This window comes from Hipposideros armiger, unplaced genomic scaffold (genome assembly GCF_001890085.2).
Source record: "Hipposideros armiger isolate ML-2016 unplaced genomic scaffold, ASM189008v1 scaffold_145, whole genome shotgun sequence".
Classification (NCBI taxonomy): domain Eukaryota; kingdom Metazoa; phylum Chordata; class Mammalia; order Chiroptera; family Hipposideridae; genus Hipposideros; species Hipposideros armiger.
Window position 1 is genome coordinate 1,042,948 of NW_017731495.1, and position 17,052 is coordinate 1,059,999.

At 39.9% G+C, this 17,052-nt stretch overlaps 1 pseudogene; it reads right to left on the reverse strand.

Annotated features, from left to right (window-relative positions):
* Window positions 1-3,211: 3,211 nt before the first annotated feature.
* LOC109387024 (follitropin subunit beta-like) lies at window positions 3,212-4,289 on the reverse strand (annotated as a pseudogene).
* Between the last annotated feature and the right edge of the window lie 12,763 nt (window positions 4,290-17,052).

Below are 17,052 nucleotides of genomic sequence, written 5' to 3' on the forward strand. Positions count from 1 at the left end.
CAGGAACGTTAGGGTTGACGAAGTTCTGAGCGGAGTTCTGATGATCAGAGCAGGGTGGCCGTGACTGGGCTTAGGTCTTTGCTGAGGCCATGGGCTAAATGCCTAGGCAGGCATTCTGGGTGGGCCCCTGCCCTGCTAGGAGGTGGGAGTAAGGGGTGAAGTAGATTATTTTGGGGGTTATGACTGCTCCCAGAACACCTTGCATTTATAGCCTGCATCTAAAGAGCCACTGGTGCAGCTGGCTCAGAGCTGGCCAGAAGGTCAAGGTCAGCTGTTGGAAGACTAAATAGGCTCAGAAATGGGCTGGCCGCTGATTTCCTCTGCCCTTATCTGTGCAAGGCTATTTCCAGAATAATAGCTTTCTCTGGAATCTGAAATGATGAGGCTTATTGAAAAGTGCAGCTTTTCTAACTTTTTTTTATGGTTGAAAACTGGTGGTGTGAGGGGAGGAAGGGAAAGGGGAAAATAAATAATAGTAATAGCTGCAGTTTTATTGAGTGCTTCCTATGTGCTCATGTAAGTTATGTCTTATAAATAGAAGCAAAGTGTTTCTCTATTGAAAGAGTATGCCTTAGTCTGTTTCTCTCATTGCATCTCTGCGCGTGAATTCCTGACCCCTGGACGTTTTCACTGTATAGATAAGGATTCCGAGGCCCAGATGGATGAAGTAACTTGCCTAAGATTACAGAGCTAGCCAGAGACGAGTTGTGAGTAGAAGGCAGGCCTCCCGATTTACTTCTAGCCCGATGCTCTCTTTTCTTTCCTACTGCTGAGGGGATTGATGGCCATTGTGAGGGCATGATATTCAGGTCAATAATCTGGCATGTATGCTTACACTAGTGTAGGCAGGATGGTGCAATGGGTGTACATGGAGTCTCTGGAGCTGATTGCCTGGGGTTAATTCTGAACCCTACCACTTACTAGCTGTGTGACCTGTGCAAATTATTTAACCTCTTTGAACCTCTGTTTCTTCTTCTATAAAATGATGATAGTAATAGTACCCACTTCTAAGGGCTATATGAGTATCACATGAGTTAATAAATAAATAGTACCTGGCTCACAGTAGCCACCATATAATATTAGCTCCTACTGTGATATCATTATAAATATTATATCTATTTTGAAAATGAGGACACAAGCCCAGAGAGACTACATAGTTTAACCAACAACACACAGAAAAGAACCATGCTGGGGTTTGGATTCAGAGCTCTGCTCTAAATCATCTACTATATTGCCTATTAGAAACTCAGGTTTTTCTCAGGCCAGTATTTCATGGCGACTTCTCTGGGCAGCCTGTGGTATGTAAACAAACTTTTTACATTCATATTAATTAGTATTTCTGTAGGTCTTCTGTCTTTCACCTCTTCCTTTTAATTCCTTCCCTTGAATATTTTTTTTCCTGGTTTTCTATGTGAAAAGAAATGTAAGGAATAAGTAATATAAAACCTAAACTCAGTAAGCTGACTGAATTCCACTGGTAGGTAGTAGCACTGAGTGTAGGAAAGAGTGCTTATCTTTGAAATGGGCAAAAAGCTTTGCCTTAAATGATTTCAGACTTCTAAGTATTTGAAACTCACTTGCAAAGGAATGGTATTTGACCACAGGCTTAATACATAGGTCAATAGTGCTGAGAGAGAGTAAGGCTGCTGATTGGGTCATTGAGACGTAATCAATAGAGCCTAGTATGGATCAGGTACTGGGCCAAGTGCTCAGGGCATAATTGTGGTATTTTTGTTGTCCACAAACACCTTCCATTCAAACCTGTTGTCTACAGTTATTTAATGTCTTCAGTCTGGGTTCATTTTGCCCTGAATGAATTCCCACATTTTATATGAGCCCTTAGCACACAATAAAATCTTGATGAAGATTTGTGGAAGGCCTGTCTGGACACTGGATTATTCTAAGAACAGTTGAATGAACTGCTAGCCTTCAGGCTGGAGATGAATGAGAACATAGTTGCTTTCCTTACATGAATGGTGTTCAGGCAGAAAAGAGACTCATCTTGTCTGGAAGACGAAACTGGATGGAAATGGCAGGGGAAGATTCTCAGTTCAGTTTGAGCACTCATAGTACCTACTAAGTACCAAGGGTTTACCCAGAAGTGAGTGAGGCAGACAGAATCCCTGCATCCACAGAGCCTTAACTTACTATTATTAATATTTTGATCACCAGAGCTGCAGCCTCGTTTTGGCATAAAAACTGTAGAGAATATAGATGCACGAGTATGTGATAGTCTACACTTTACAGATAGCCATGTTTGAATGAGCCAGTTTGGTTGGCAAAGCGTTTTCATGGCATAGTGGCGATATTTCAAAGAGAGACTAGAAAAATTGGGAGTGCAGGGTTCTAATTCTGATCCTATTATGGCCTGTGTGATCTCAGGCCCCATTGTTAACATCCAACTAGTGGAAACATTGAACTAATGGCCGTCAATCCTTTCTCTACTCCATGATTCCATTCAAGTTTCATTTTGCTATATATCTTTGTACAATCAAAAAATATAATTACATCTGTTCTTGAAGAACAGGACAGTTTAATATGAGAGGCCTACTGATTTAATATGTATGTAATTTGAAAATTTCAAAGTGGATGAGAAAAGCCATTTGGAAAAAATGATCCTGCTTTTGCAATTTATTTTTAATTTTTTCCAGTTTTATTGAGATATAATTGACACATAACATTGTGTAAGTTGAAGGTGTACAATGTTGTGATTTTATATGTGTATGTGTATATATGTGTGTGTGTGTATATATATATATTGTGAAATGATTGCCACGTAGGTTAACATATCCATCACTTTACATAGTTACCTTTTTATTTTCTATCTGTGGAGATAATTTTCAAGATCTCTCTTAGCAACTTTCAAGTATATAATACAATATTTATTAACTATAATCCCTCTGCTGTACATTAGAAAGTTTATACCCTTTGACAACTTTCACCTATTTCCCTCCCCCACCCCTGCTCCTGGCAACCACGTTTACTCTGTTTTTGTGAGGTTTTTTTACTTTTAGATTTCACATAGAAGTGAGATCATATGGTATTTGTCTTTCTCTGCCTGATTCCCCCTCTGCCAGGAGAGCCGGGGTCAGTGGGGTCTGTGGTCACCCAGCCCACACTGGCCTGCAGCCCGGCATGTTATACACACACAGCACATAGATAGCTTGGCCCTTTGGGACGAGGCTCAGCAGCCCCAAACACCCACTGCCCCTTATTCTTTCATTTCACTGAAAGAGCAGTAGCTGGGCCCCAGGCCATGCACGGTGCAGTCAGTGCGTCTCTGTCACACTTGCCACAGTGACATTCAGTGGCTGCCGGGTACGTGTACAGGGAATCTGCGTGGTGAGCACAGCCGGGCACTCTTACTGTCTCATACACCAACTCCTTGAAGGTACATGCTTTCTGGGTGTTGGGTCGGGCTGGGTATTGTACACCAGATCCTGAGGAGTTTAGGAAGGAGAGAGTCAGTTTACAATATTCTGGAAGTTTCTGTTTGGCTTAGTCAAAATGAGAGAGGGATTTAACACTACTTGCTCTAATATTTCTTCTCTGAAGACTAGCTTCTGGGATCCTTAAGCACAGGAAACTTGACCTCATCAAGAACCACTTTTCTGGACTGTCTGGAAGTGCTATAGAAGATATAACGCCTCCATTCTCCTTATCATGATAGTACCCACTTATGTAGTATTTCTTAAAACTTTGAATTTGTATGGCATAAAAGGATGTAAAGATGAAGGATATTCTACAATTGGCTTCTTGCATTTTTCTTTGGCTTTAAAATGAATTTTGATACTATCCCTATTGCAGAGGTATGCTTTTTATTATTGTAATTGGCTTTTTGAGACTGTTGACAATATTCTATAATTAAATATAGTTATGTACTCATGCTAACATTTATCCCTCAATAGGCAAAATGAGGAGAAAAATAGTCTTTCAAAATGCAAAGATGGCACGTTACTGAAGCACTCATTGACATCAATCTGAGCTGCCCCAAATTTGTTCTACCTAAATTAAATCTAAACTGAAACATCTGAATAACGTGGTAATTAACCTGAATCACAACACAGACAGTGTTGACTAGTGTTAATGACCATTTTGATTTTCATAAACAAAATTTTATGCATGAGAATTAACATTTTTGTTTTTTGGGTTAACCTAAATGTTAAGATACAATTTTTTTTTCACATTTGATTACTAGAAGAATATTTCAAAGGGCATGTTATTTGACCTATAAAATTTGTTACTTACTAGCCCTGTTTGTAAGGGATACCTAAATTTTGAGAAGCCATATTGGCGTGCCTGGACTCCCTACAAGACAGTACTGAAAAGCTCTTCATTGAGAGCCTCAATTTATTTTTTTAGATCCTGAAAATCAATTAATTTCAAAACTTACTATCCCCACTTGATAACTATAGAAGCAGAGGCCTATAATGGACTTGGCTGAGAAATACCATAGGCAGAGGCTCGTCTCAAGTTAACCATTTATACAATAACCATGTGTACCTGATACTTGGTGGATTTGTTGGGAATGAAAATGTTCTAGGCTCAGCTAGTGCTCAAAGTGAAGAAGTATTTGAATAGATAAAATGATCAAATCTTGTTAAAACTGTCTAAACACGTATCAGGGAAAAGAACTCTAATACAGATAATCTTTCCTAATTAAATTCCATATAATGGCATATCTACTCCACCTTGTCATTTTAAACATGACTATAGCTTTTTCTTTGGTGTCTTTAACTTCGTGAACTCAGAATCCCTTCCAACGCTGCCTCTGGCTATGTTGAGAATGGTGGGTCAGAAAGATGAATAATACATTGTTCAAAGAACAGATGGAAATTTCATGATCTATTATCACAAGCCTTACAACTCCTTTAGGTTCCTACACCCACTAGCCTCCCCAATCCCAACCCCACTCACCCAGTTAGCAACAGGTCACTATTTTATTCTTTACTCCCCTAACTGAGCTGTTGATCCATTCCTCCTCATGTCTACCATGGCGACTCCACATCCTTCATGACCTGTATCAGGTGTGATTCTGTTTGTTACTCTGAAGCAGGAGAGTGATGTAAAGGAGAGCCTTCCTTATCTTCTCTGGCTACATCCACATCTAGCCATAGTCCTATTGTATTGTGGTGATTTGTTTCCTGGTCTGTCTCTATGGTGGATTATAACGTATTTGAAGGCAGGGGTTGATACATACCATGCATATTGCCTTGGCATCTTGTGAAGCCTGTACATCATAGATACATGATAAACATTCATTAACATATGGAAGTGAAACCATAAGTATTTAGTAAGCCATTCAGTGTGGACATCTATCCAAAGCTTGAGAATGAGCATATAATTAAGTTTCATATATTATTTATTAATCAGGTAACACCAGCTAATTTCTGAAAAAATATACAGTTCCTTCCAATGTCTCTAAGCAGCATCAAATATTGTTATAAAATTAGTTACTTTTATTACTAAATACATTACTCTAATTTTATATATGTAGTTTAAAATTCAGTTATATTGATTTTAATTTACTCTTCCTTATCTAACTTAAAGTGGAAGCTTTGGTAATTTAACATCTATATTCTTTCATAATATAAGCATTTAAAGTACAGATTTCCCTTTGTTTTGTTTTAGATTCATCCCGAATCTTAATTCATATTGAGTTGTCATTGTCATGCAATTAAAACTATTTTCTAATTAACACCCTTACTTTCTTCTTTGACCCATGGGTCATTTGGAAACATGTTGCTTAAATTCCAAATTTGGGTAATTTTCAAGATATTTTGTGTTATTGATCATTTAATTCCATCATATTTAGAAGCAATACTTTATATAACTTCTGTCACTTAAAAAATTTTGAGATGTTATTTATAGCCGTCTATGGATTATTTTGTTGAATGTTTGTATGCATTTGTAAAGAATGTTAATTCTGCTGTTTTGGGGTGAAATGTTCTATAGATGCTGTTTAACATAAGTTGATTTATAATGTCTTTACACATATATAATTTCTCATTTTCTGTCTGCTTGTTCTATTAATTAATGGGAGAGGAATGTTGAAATTTCCATCTATAGTATCTATTTCTTCTATAAGTTTACAAGTTTTTGCTTTATGCATTTTGAAGCTCTGTCATTAGATATGTGCATGTTTTGGATTTTCACATATTGTTGATAAATTGACCATTTTACCTTATGAAATATTCCTCTTCATGCATGATACTATTCTTTCTCCTGAACGCTACTTCATCTGATATTAATACAGTCACTCCAGCTGTCTGATTAGTGCTTACAAGGTATATGTTTTCTATCCTGTGTCTTTACATTTAAAGTGCATTTCATCTAGGCAGCATAAAGCTGAGTCTTGCTTTTTACAAAAATCTGATCTGATTACTTTGCCTTTAATTGGAGTGCTCAGAATCTTTACCTTTAATATAATTTTGATATTCTTCACCATATTGCTATTTGTCTCACTGTTCTTTATTCATTTCTCTATTTTTTTCTGTATTCTTTTGTAGTAGTTATTTTACAGTATATATATATATATATATATATATATAAATTTCCACTATTGATTTATCAGCCTGCTTTATATTATTTGTCTATTTGTCTGTTTGATTGGTTGTTCTCAAGTTTAAAATGCATACCTTTACTTCAACTAATATTATTCCACTTCTCACATAATGAAAGTATCTTATAACAGTATACTTCTATTTTCTTCCATCATCATCCATTGGACAATTGTTGACATTTATTTTACTTCTACATTGTTCTAATTCTTCAACACATTGTTATTACCTTTAGTCTAAATAGTCAATTATATTTTTAAAAAATGAGAAAAATGTCTAATATTTTCCCACATACTACTTTTTTCAACACATATTATTTTCCTTCTGACTAATGAACATTCTTAAAGTTCTTTGTCATGTATATTTTCTGGCAATACTGTCTCTCAATCTTTAATGTCACTAAAAATGTCCTAATTCTGCTGAATTTTTGAAGGATGCTTGTGCAGGTTATAGAATTATACAGGTTAGCAAGTTGTTGGTTGTTTTGTTTCAGCACTTCATCGTCTTTGTTAGCATTGTTTCTGATGAGAATTCTACGTTCTTATATATTTCCCCCCTCTATGTAATATTTCTTGTTTCCTCTGACTGCTTTTAAGATTTTATCTCTATCACTAATTTTCAGCAAACCTGACTGAATTTATAGAAATTTATGACATGCCTTGATTTAGTTTTCTTTAGGTTTATCCTACTTGGATTTCAGTGAGTTTCTTGGACATGCAGGTTTATGATTTTTATTAAATTTGAGAAATTTTACAGATAATTGCTAAATAAAGCTTATCATTGCCTTGAGTACAGATACCGAGTAGAGAAAACAAGTCAATAATTTTTTGGCCTCTGTCTCTTGGTGTTCTGAAAATATCTGTCTTATTGTTTGTTTTCAGAAGAACCAGAGTAAGGCTTAGAACAGAGAAGAGGTCAGTCTTAATTTTGTTAGGGTCCTAAGACAAGCATTTTTAATATGCTTGTCATAATTCTAGATGTAATAATTTTCTTAACATCATACTCTTCTGCTAGACTGTGAACTGCATGAGAGACTGGTAGGGGCAAAGGAAACACTTTTTTTTTAGTGAATGAATGAATAACACATGGCTTGCTAACTCAAAGAATGAGACAATATAGATTTCACAGAAACACTACACAGGTGGGGAGGGGTCAAGCCAGGGAAAGGTGAGGTTCCTGGGAAGAAAGCCACACTCTATAGAAATGTTATCAGAGGTTCTCTCCACAACCTCAGTCCAAACTCCAGTAAAGGCTGGTACCAGGGTGTCTAACCAGGTGGGTGGGATCAAGAGCAGCAAGAACCTGTGCCCACCTGGACGGCATGACCCAATGGAAAGGCACAGATTTGGGGAACCCAGCTATATTAGTTGGCTGGAGTTGCCATAACAAAGTACCATAAACCAGGTGACTTAAACCACAGAAACTTCCTGTCTCACAGGTTGGGAGGCTAGAAGTCCAAAATCAAGTTAACCAGGGTGGTTCCTTCTGGGGACTGTGAGCAAGAATCTGTTCCATGCTTCTCACCTAGCTTCTGGTGGTTTGCTGGCAACCTTGGAGTTCCTTGGCTTGTCTACCTTCACATAGCATTCTTTCTGCGTCCATACCTGTGTCTAAATCTCCCTCTTTTATTAGGACACCAGTCCTATTGGACTCAGGACCTACTCTACTCCTGTATGATCTCATCTTAACTTTACTGATTATGGCTCCAATGACCCTATTACCAAGGTACTGGGGTTTGGGACTTCAACACATAACACCAACAGACTTGAGTTTGACTCCTGTCTCTTTCTTTTACTGACTTGGCATGTTTTCACATCTGAAACGGGGATAATGATGCTTCCCTTGTAAGAAAGTTGTAAAGATTAAATGAGATAATGTTGGCAAAACACTTAGCTCGAACCTGACACATGGTCAACCCTCAGTACATGGTGGCTCCTACTGTTCTAAGCCAAATGCCCATTGGTTTATTGACTATATCGTGCTCCTCCCGAATATAATTGAGAAATAGGTCAGTTTTTCACTTGAGTCACTTGTCCACTAGAAAAAGACCTGACCTCTGTGAAATGTTTGCCAGTTTCCCTCTCAGATTGGTTTCTGAGGAAGCAGGAAAATAATTACTGAATCATAAGTGCTTTAATAATTAAGCCAAAACAAGAGAAAGTTGATAATAAACTATTTTCTGTGCATTATAATTGTGGAGCAGTATTTCCTAGATAGTTAATCCTGGAGGCTTGATCGATTTAACTGAAACCTAATCAACTAACAACTAAGGAAATACTGCTGGAAGCGCTCTTCCAGAGATCCACTGTAATTAGCAGCTGGCCCCCTTCTGGGCAGTTGAGCTACCACCCCTCGTGCATTGGTCAAGGAATTTTTCAGGATTGTGCTCTTCCCAGAGGACACCGTTTCCCTTGTTACACCTCCCTCTGTTTTTGCTGGCCACAGCAAATTAGCCCCGGGTTTTCTCCTCAAAATGTCAGGACTTCAACCTGAGCCTCCCTCCTCTTTGGATGTGAAGGGCATACATTTAGATATTGAGAGTTTGAAAGGGAGATCTAATAATCATGACTGCTTCTATATGCTCAGGTGAAGGCTTCCATTACCTGGACTTGCTTCTGCTTTTCCTCCCTAGTATAACTGAGACTGGCTTTTAGTTTGTTCATCTGTTTGTTCTTTCATTTGTTGCTTCCATGACTTTCTGGATGGACTGTCTTTCATGAACAATGAAAAGAATGCCTTTTCCCACTCCTGGGTTCTGCACAGAGGGATTTTCCCTAAGCGCAGTCCTAGCCCCTCAAAATCTTTACTGCTCCACCCTTGGGATGATGGAGGGTTATACTTGATTGGAAACTTGGGGGAAAATGCTGGCTCTGCCTGGCCTTGCTCTGCCCTTCCTTCTCTCAGACACGGACCTGCCTACCGAGACCATTCCTCCACTGCTCCCCGTCCTTTGTAGGGGAAGGCCAGCCTCTGCCTCATGGGTGTCTGCCTAACTTGGGGGAGGAGTCAGCAGTCTAACATTGCTTCTCATGCCATGCTGTGTTTCCACTTAGCCACTATCAGTAAGAGTGGGGATCTATGGGGTTTTGTGATAAACTTGGTTTTATTTCTCAAAATTTTGGGGACTTAGAGAGGGATGTGGAGTGCTATTTACTTGGGCCTTGTAGAGACAATGTTGGCCAGCCTCAGAGTCATCGACAGAGCTGGTCTCTTTAGCTGATTGGCGATCTCTGATCAGGAACGATTTCTGTGTGTCTCAGTTATAAATTCAACCAGGGATTAGAGAATCTCTACTTAGAAAGGACAAGTCCAAAAAGGCAGTTGAATATTAGACACCCAAGATCCTTAGAGAAAGCAGGGGGAAGAAGTAATCTTTACTGAGCAACTATTTACAGCTACTGTGGTGAGCACGTTATTCACATAATTTCATTTAATATTGAAAAGGATATGGAACCTGGTTAAAAGCCAGAGAGGATGTCATTTTGCCTTAGGAAGTCTTTTCTGGTTTATGAGAAAAGGTGGAAAGTTAATCCTTTGTCATTAAAATGGTCTCCTAAAGAGCATGACTCTGAGTTTACCATCTCCAGGCACAGAACCAAGAGTTTTCTAGTTTCTTTCTTAAGTGAATGGCTCTTCGAATATCATCCTGAATTGGGCCTGGTGAGTAGCTTCTAGTTGAGAGATGAAAAGCGTGTCAGCGATGATGAAGCCCTGGTGCTGAATTCTTCGTACGGAAGAGGAACAGATCCAGAGAGGTGGAGGGACTGGCCCCAGATCACACCGCCATGCAGTAGGAGAGCTGGAATGATCGGTGCGAGCTCTGCGACCTGGGTTGGTCCTTGTTCTTCTCTGTTCTGCTGTCCCCTTCCCGGGGTAGTGATGGCAATCAACCCCTTCCACCACTTATTCTGTTTTTAAGGCTGTCCTCTGCTGTTGAATGGGGTACCAGTCAGGACCCAAGAGCAGCTCTCTCAGGCGAGCCCTTCATTCAGTAACTTTATTTCTCAGTAGCTTATGCTGTTCTTACTATTCCTGAGAATTAGCACCTACTCCCTTTCTTTTCCATTGCCAGGCAGCACACAGCTACCTAATGGCAACTACAACTTGTCTTTTTTACAAGACAGATAGCTTTTCAGCTGAATTATATTCTGCAGCATCGATCACCGTGACAGAGCATATGATAATAATTGGGACGCTCACCATGCGTCCCATTACGCTTTTACGTTGTTCGCTGAGATTTACATTTTCCCTATTACCTGGCCTTGTTGGCAATTTGTTGAAATTCTCCGATGGTGTAATCATTTCTTAAGTGCTTTGTCTCTGGTATACTTAAGGAAATTAATCAGTGTGTGTAGTTGCTGACTTCGTTATTTTGGAATGATCTGAGAATCATTTGGGGTTAAGACCCAGCTCGAACACCACTGACTTTGGGGTATACTGAGAAGCTGTTCTTGATATCCCCAGACTGGACCAGGGACTCTTTGGGGGCACCTATGTGCTTTGCGTTTCCCTCTATCAGAGCCCTCATCACCCTCTGTTGTTACTGTCCATTTACAAATTTGTCTCCTTTGTTAGAAGGTAGGTTTCTTTCTTTTTTTTTCTTTTTCTTTTTTTTTTTTTAGCTGAGACATCCTGCTGCCTATTGGCAGCTCAGCGGCAGCTCAGTTCGGGCTGGGAATCAAACTGCTGTTGCTCAGAGCTCGCACTCTTGAGTGAGCTCTTAACCACTCAGTCGGCCCAGAAGGTAGGTTTCTTGAAGGCAGGGCTTTTAGAGTCAGATGGGCCTGGGTTCAAGTCCTGGCTCTGCCACTTATCAGCAATGCGTTTGTGGAGAAGCAACTCCCTAATTCTCATCCAGCTCATCTGTAAGATGAGTGCGATGGTATCCTTCACTGAGAACTTTTAAATATTAAATGAAGACGTGTATCAAATACACAGCATAGAATTATACAAAGGAGTCATTCAATAAATGAGAGCTAGCATTTACTTTTATTTTAATTATTATTACCCTAGGGTATGGTACAATAATCATCACATGGTAGGTGCTAAAAATGATTGCATGTTAAATAAACACATAACTTCAATATTGCTTAAACGCTTCTACTCTGATGTAGTTCCCATATTATTCCTGATATTATAGCTGTGTTTAGTTATCTCGTCTTTTTCTTCCTGGAGCTTCTAGTCCAGGAGATGTTGCCTTCATCCTTGCCAAATAGAGAGATAGATGTGAGACAAGTATTACAGGTATAATACTTGCTTGGTCTGGCCTCTCTCAGCCTCTCCTCCAGCTCCAGAAGATACCAGATGCCTACCACAAAGTCAGCCAAACCACGCTCCACAGATGTTTATTAGAAGGACCAAACCACCAGCAGCAGGGGTCAGAATAAGTGCCAGAGCCTATTCCTGAGCCTCATGGGTAAATTGCCCCTTCTGAGAGCTGACCGGGACAGGTCTGACATTCTCTAGTACACAGTGAAACAGTTGTACACATTGTTAAAATACTGAAATACATTTTTCCCCCTGCCCTTAGCCCCCTGAATAACCACCTGCACAAGTACCCTGGCTGCCTTAGACCCTCTCCAGGACCCCCTGAATCTCTCCATGTCCAGCAACTGAAGGGTTAATGCCTGGCATGGCAGAGGGCCTCCAGGACTGCACCCATTCTTACTGCTTGCCTGCTTGCCAGCTACTGAATATTTGCAGTACTATCCCTTTGCAGAGGGTCTCCACTCTGCTCCCTGAGCTCCTTCTTGGTTCTGCAGGTCCCTCCTTTCTCAGCCTGCCACTGCTCTGTTTTGACCCTGCCAACTCCAAGTCTTGGACCTGGGACCACCCTTCTTCACTATATTCAACCCCATGTAGTCCTCCTCTGTCTAGCCTGTCTCTGGTGCCCTCTGCAAATGGCATATCACCAACGATAGAGTCTCCTCCCTTGGTCCATGCTCTTCTCAAGCCTCATGTTAATGGGTAGACCTTGGCCTTTAATTAGGGACTCCTCCCCTTCGGGCAAGTTTGCCAGCATCCTGTATAGACAGGACATGTCCTATTATTTAATGACTTTGACTTGCATCCTGTGTTGACTTGGTCAGGACATCCTAAGTGTCCTGATTTCATATTTTTTCAAAAAAGAGTTGTAAAAATATGACAGAGATATTTTCAAATTTAACTGGGTATCCTGTGTTTTTACCCCCACTAAAACTTGGCAAACCTACCTTCCTACATTGAGGACCCCAATTTACCCTTATTTCCTTGTATTCTTATTAGTTGGTTCTTTTTCTCTCTTTAAGCTAAGAGTTTTCCCTCTGTCTACACTGCTGTGTGGTCTATGAGCTAGGTGGACTGCACCGCTTCCCTGCTAATTAGGACGTGGCCAATATATATTGAATGAGTGAAGAGATGAATAAAAGGAGAGAGTTTGCTCTGTAGGCGCCCCTCCTCTCTAGGCTCCCATTCAGAATATGCCAGGGACTTTGAGTCTGAAAAGCAAGCAGCTGTAATGGAAACTAAATCCTATTCTGGGGCAGCCAGGCTGCTTTCTACCACTGCTGCGCTCTATATTTAATTACCTTTTGTTTTTCCCTTAGCAATTAGTAAAGTGCCAGTCTGTCTCAGATGTGCTAAGGAAAACTGAGGGAAGATGTTTTTGTCCACACTTGAACCAAAGTGTTAAAGGGACAGTGGCACACTTAGGGTGGGGGCTGGGGGAGAGTGGAGATAGAAAGTAATTAATATTTATTGAACCACCATCATGTACTTTTTTAGACATGATCTCATTGTATCCTCACAGCAACCCTGCAGAGCATATTCTAGATAAAGAATCATATTTAGTCAGGCTAGATAACTTGCTCAAATCCTAGAGTTAGTAAATAGCAGAACTTGAATTTAAAAACCTAGGTTTGCCACCCAGTACCATTCTGGCAGCCATTGCTAGAAGCACCAGGTGGCAGCAGTGGCAGCAATCAAAGCCAGAGAACTCAAGGGGCAGGTGTCACTCTCAGGCAGAGCCAGGCCCACTCATCTTCTATCTCATTTGCTCTCTTTCTCTCCTTTCTGCCTTCCTTCATTCTAGAACATTCCTGGCATAGTTCTAGAGTCTCAGGATCCTGATAAGCTGACGATTAAGGAAAACCCAGTCCTTGACCTCATATAATTATACACTAGGGTAGACTATAGAGATTGAAAAAGTAATTTCAAGCATGATGTAACTATTAAAGTAATTTTGGAAGCACATAAGGAGATAATGGAAGATGCCAGTTGTTGGAGGGGTGGGGATCAGCAAAGGCCTCATGAAGATAGTAACATATGGGTTGAAACGTGAGGGATAAGAATAATTTAGTTACACCAAGAGTTAGGGAACAGTTGTTTCAGGCAGAGGAACTGCTAGAGGACAAAGATGTGATGCATTCATGCAAGTGTAACAAGATTGGCTTATCCTTCCAGAGAGAAAGCTGGAGGAACCTAGTTCTATTTCATTAAGGGAGATAGCCTGGTCGTGGGTCCTGAGTGCTCAGGAAAAAACATCCTGTGCAGAAATATTTGGATAGAGAATGGGGCAGTCACGTAGGCTGATGTGATTACAAGGGGTTGAAGGAGGTGGAGGCAGCAAGTAGGGATAATGACAAGAGCAAATGAAGGACTGGAAGGGACATTTAATGTTGAATCATTTGATAAAGAAAACTTTCAACCTCAGTGGCAGCTCTGACTGTGCCCGTTTTGAAATTGTATTTGGAATGAGGAGACAGTAAAAAGCCACTCTGCACAGGCAAAGAATATACTGAATGACAGCTGGGATTGTGATTAAATCCAGTCTTTCCAGTTCTCCGATTAAACTGTGTTCCAAAAGGTAGGTAGGCTGAGAGTGTATGCTCTAAAATAGCCAAATGCTTCCTCCAAATGTTTAATATCCAAGCAGGTCCTTCATCATGGAACACTTTTGGTATTAAATATTAATTGAAATAATTTCATTTTGCAGATTCAATACTTACAATATCAATTTAGGTGATGGATGGTGGACTTTAAAGCTGAGAGAAACGTTGAGCGCCTCTCTCCCTCCACTGCCTGCATTTACAGACAAGGGAGCTAGCATTCTGAAAGGATAAGTGAGTGCCCAGATTCACAAAGCCAGGTTATGGGAGTTACATGAGATTATTGCATTTTTCTGTATAAAAGACAAAATCGGGTCAGCACCAAGCTTCAGCTCTAACTGAGCTGTCCACTGATGATATATAGAACTTTTCCCGATATTTTGTCGCTTGACCCATATTTATTTTTCTGGCTTTTACCTCTCATAAAATGTCCATACTAAACTGATTGTTGCCATTAGAAACCTGGATGGCATCTCATTACAAGTGGGGAGAGGGGAGTGTTTGTAAACATGGCAAGTGAAATTAATGATGGGTAATGGAATATCTCAGAATCACTGTGTTCTCCTTTGTGTCATGACAAAATGCTCCATTAACCTTCAAAATCACAAGGTAGTAGCCTGCTCCCCCCCCCTTTTTTATTCCTCCTATACTAAGCATCTGCTTTGACCTTAGTTCTATCCGGAGTCCAAAGTGTTGTAGTGAGGACAGGGTTTATAGACACACACTAGCCTTAGGAAATTTACCATTTAGGTGATTTGGGTCACAGGTAGACATACATGGGCATCTGTATTAGGGGATAAAAGAGGCAAATAGAATTTCTAGTAGAGCTGGAATCAATATTTTTGCAGTTCAGCCTTGAGGGTAAAGAAAAGTAGGACATCCAGCACCTGCAACCGGGAGCTGTTTCTCCCTTTGTCAGGAAGAAAAGAGCTAAAAAGTGGATGGATGAGGGTCCGAGGGTTTTGCTGGGCTCTGACTTTGAAGTTAGGAGGGGGCTGGAGGAGCTAATTAGAATTTTTCCTGCCTTGGGAACTCAAGTTACTCCATGTTTATTTACTAAGAAAAGACTGAGTGATAGGAATAGTGAGATATGTTAGCTACGCACAGAGAATATATGGAACTGAAGCCCAGGAGCCCATTAGCAAATGCTAAATAAGTTCTTCTTCCTCCTCTTGGGCCCACTGGCAGACACTGCTCATCAATCATGGCAGTCCTCTCTCCTCTGAGACTCAGAATCTTTCTTAACACCATGTTTCAGACAAGCACTAACAAATGATGGCGTTAGTGCATGAAATGAAACTGAGCTCTAATCCTTATGCCGAGTGGTGTGGTACAGAATAAAGGGGCAACAGTAATACTTGGAGCATCCTGAATGACCCAATAGAAGAGATGGCACGAGTTTGATTTTGAAAGATGGGTACATTTTGGGCAAGTGGAGAGACAACTTTGGGCAAGAATACTGTTGGAACGAAAGTGTAGAGGTGGTGCTGAGCATAGCTGTTTCAGAGAGATTGAAGACCCGAACAGAGCAAGGAGTATGTGGTAAGGAACATGAGAAATGTCGTTGGCAGAGAGTGAGTCATACAGTGCCAAGGATTCTAAATTTGTTATGATAGGAAGTAGAGAGTCATTACAGGCTGGGGTAGAATTGTGATGGGGTACAAGTGATCAAGCTCCTTTGGAGAATAAGGCATTGGAGTTAGAGAAACCAACTAAGATAGAGATTGAGGGGATGTGCGTGTGAGGTGATGATGGTCTACTCTGAGGATAATGGGCAAAGGCTGGAAAAAATGCAACTCATGCATGTATTCAACAAATGTGTGTCGAACATTTTTTCTGTGCTGAGCGCTAATCTAGGTGCTGAGAATACCAGCTGAAAACAAGACAACAAGATTACTATTTAATGTTTACAGTGTAGTCAAAGGAGGCTGACAAGAAACATGGTTTACTTCAGATAGCCCTTATCACTATGATAAAAATAAAACTGAGTTATATGACAGAGAACCATGGAAGGTATATTGGTATATTAGTCTGGTTTCTCCAGAGAAATAGAAGATTATAGATATAGATATATAGATGATATAGATATAGATATACATATACATATACATATATTGAGGGGTGCCAAAAATGTACACATTTTAAGAGATGTTATCTATGTATTACTTTTCGAAGTTGAATAGAATTATGGTAGCAATGTGTAGTATGATGTTCACTCAAAAGATGGTGTTAATCAAATGAATGCTAGTGTCATTCATTGTATTACAATTTTAATACAGTTTTTTTCTTGCTTTAAATATCTATATACATATTTTGGCACCCTCTGTAGTTATAGACATAGACATATGTATATACATATATCATATATATATATGACATATAGATATCTATAGATCTATATGCACATAGCACCAGTAGAGTGTATATGTATACGTATATGTATATGTTTGTGTATATATATATACATACATATATGTGTGTGTGTGTGTGTGTGTGTGTGTGTGTGTGTGTGAGAGAGAGAGAGAGAGAGAGGAGACTGATTGATATACTATAGGAAATTGACTCATGTGATTATGAAAGCTGAGTAGTTCTGCAGTTGGCAAGATGGAGACCCAGGAGAACCAATG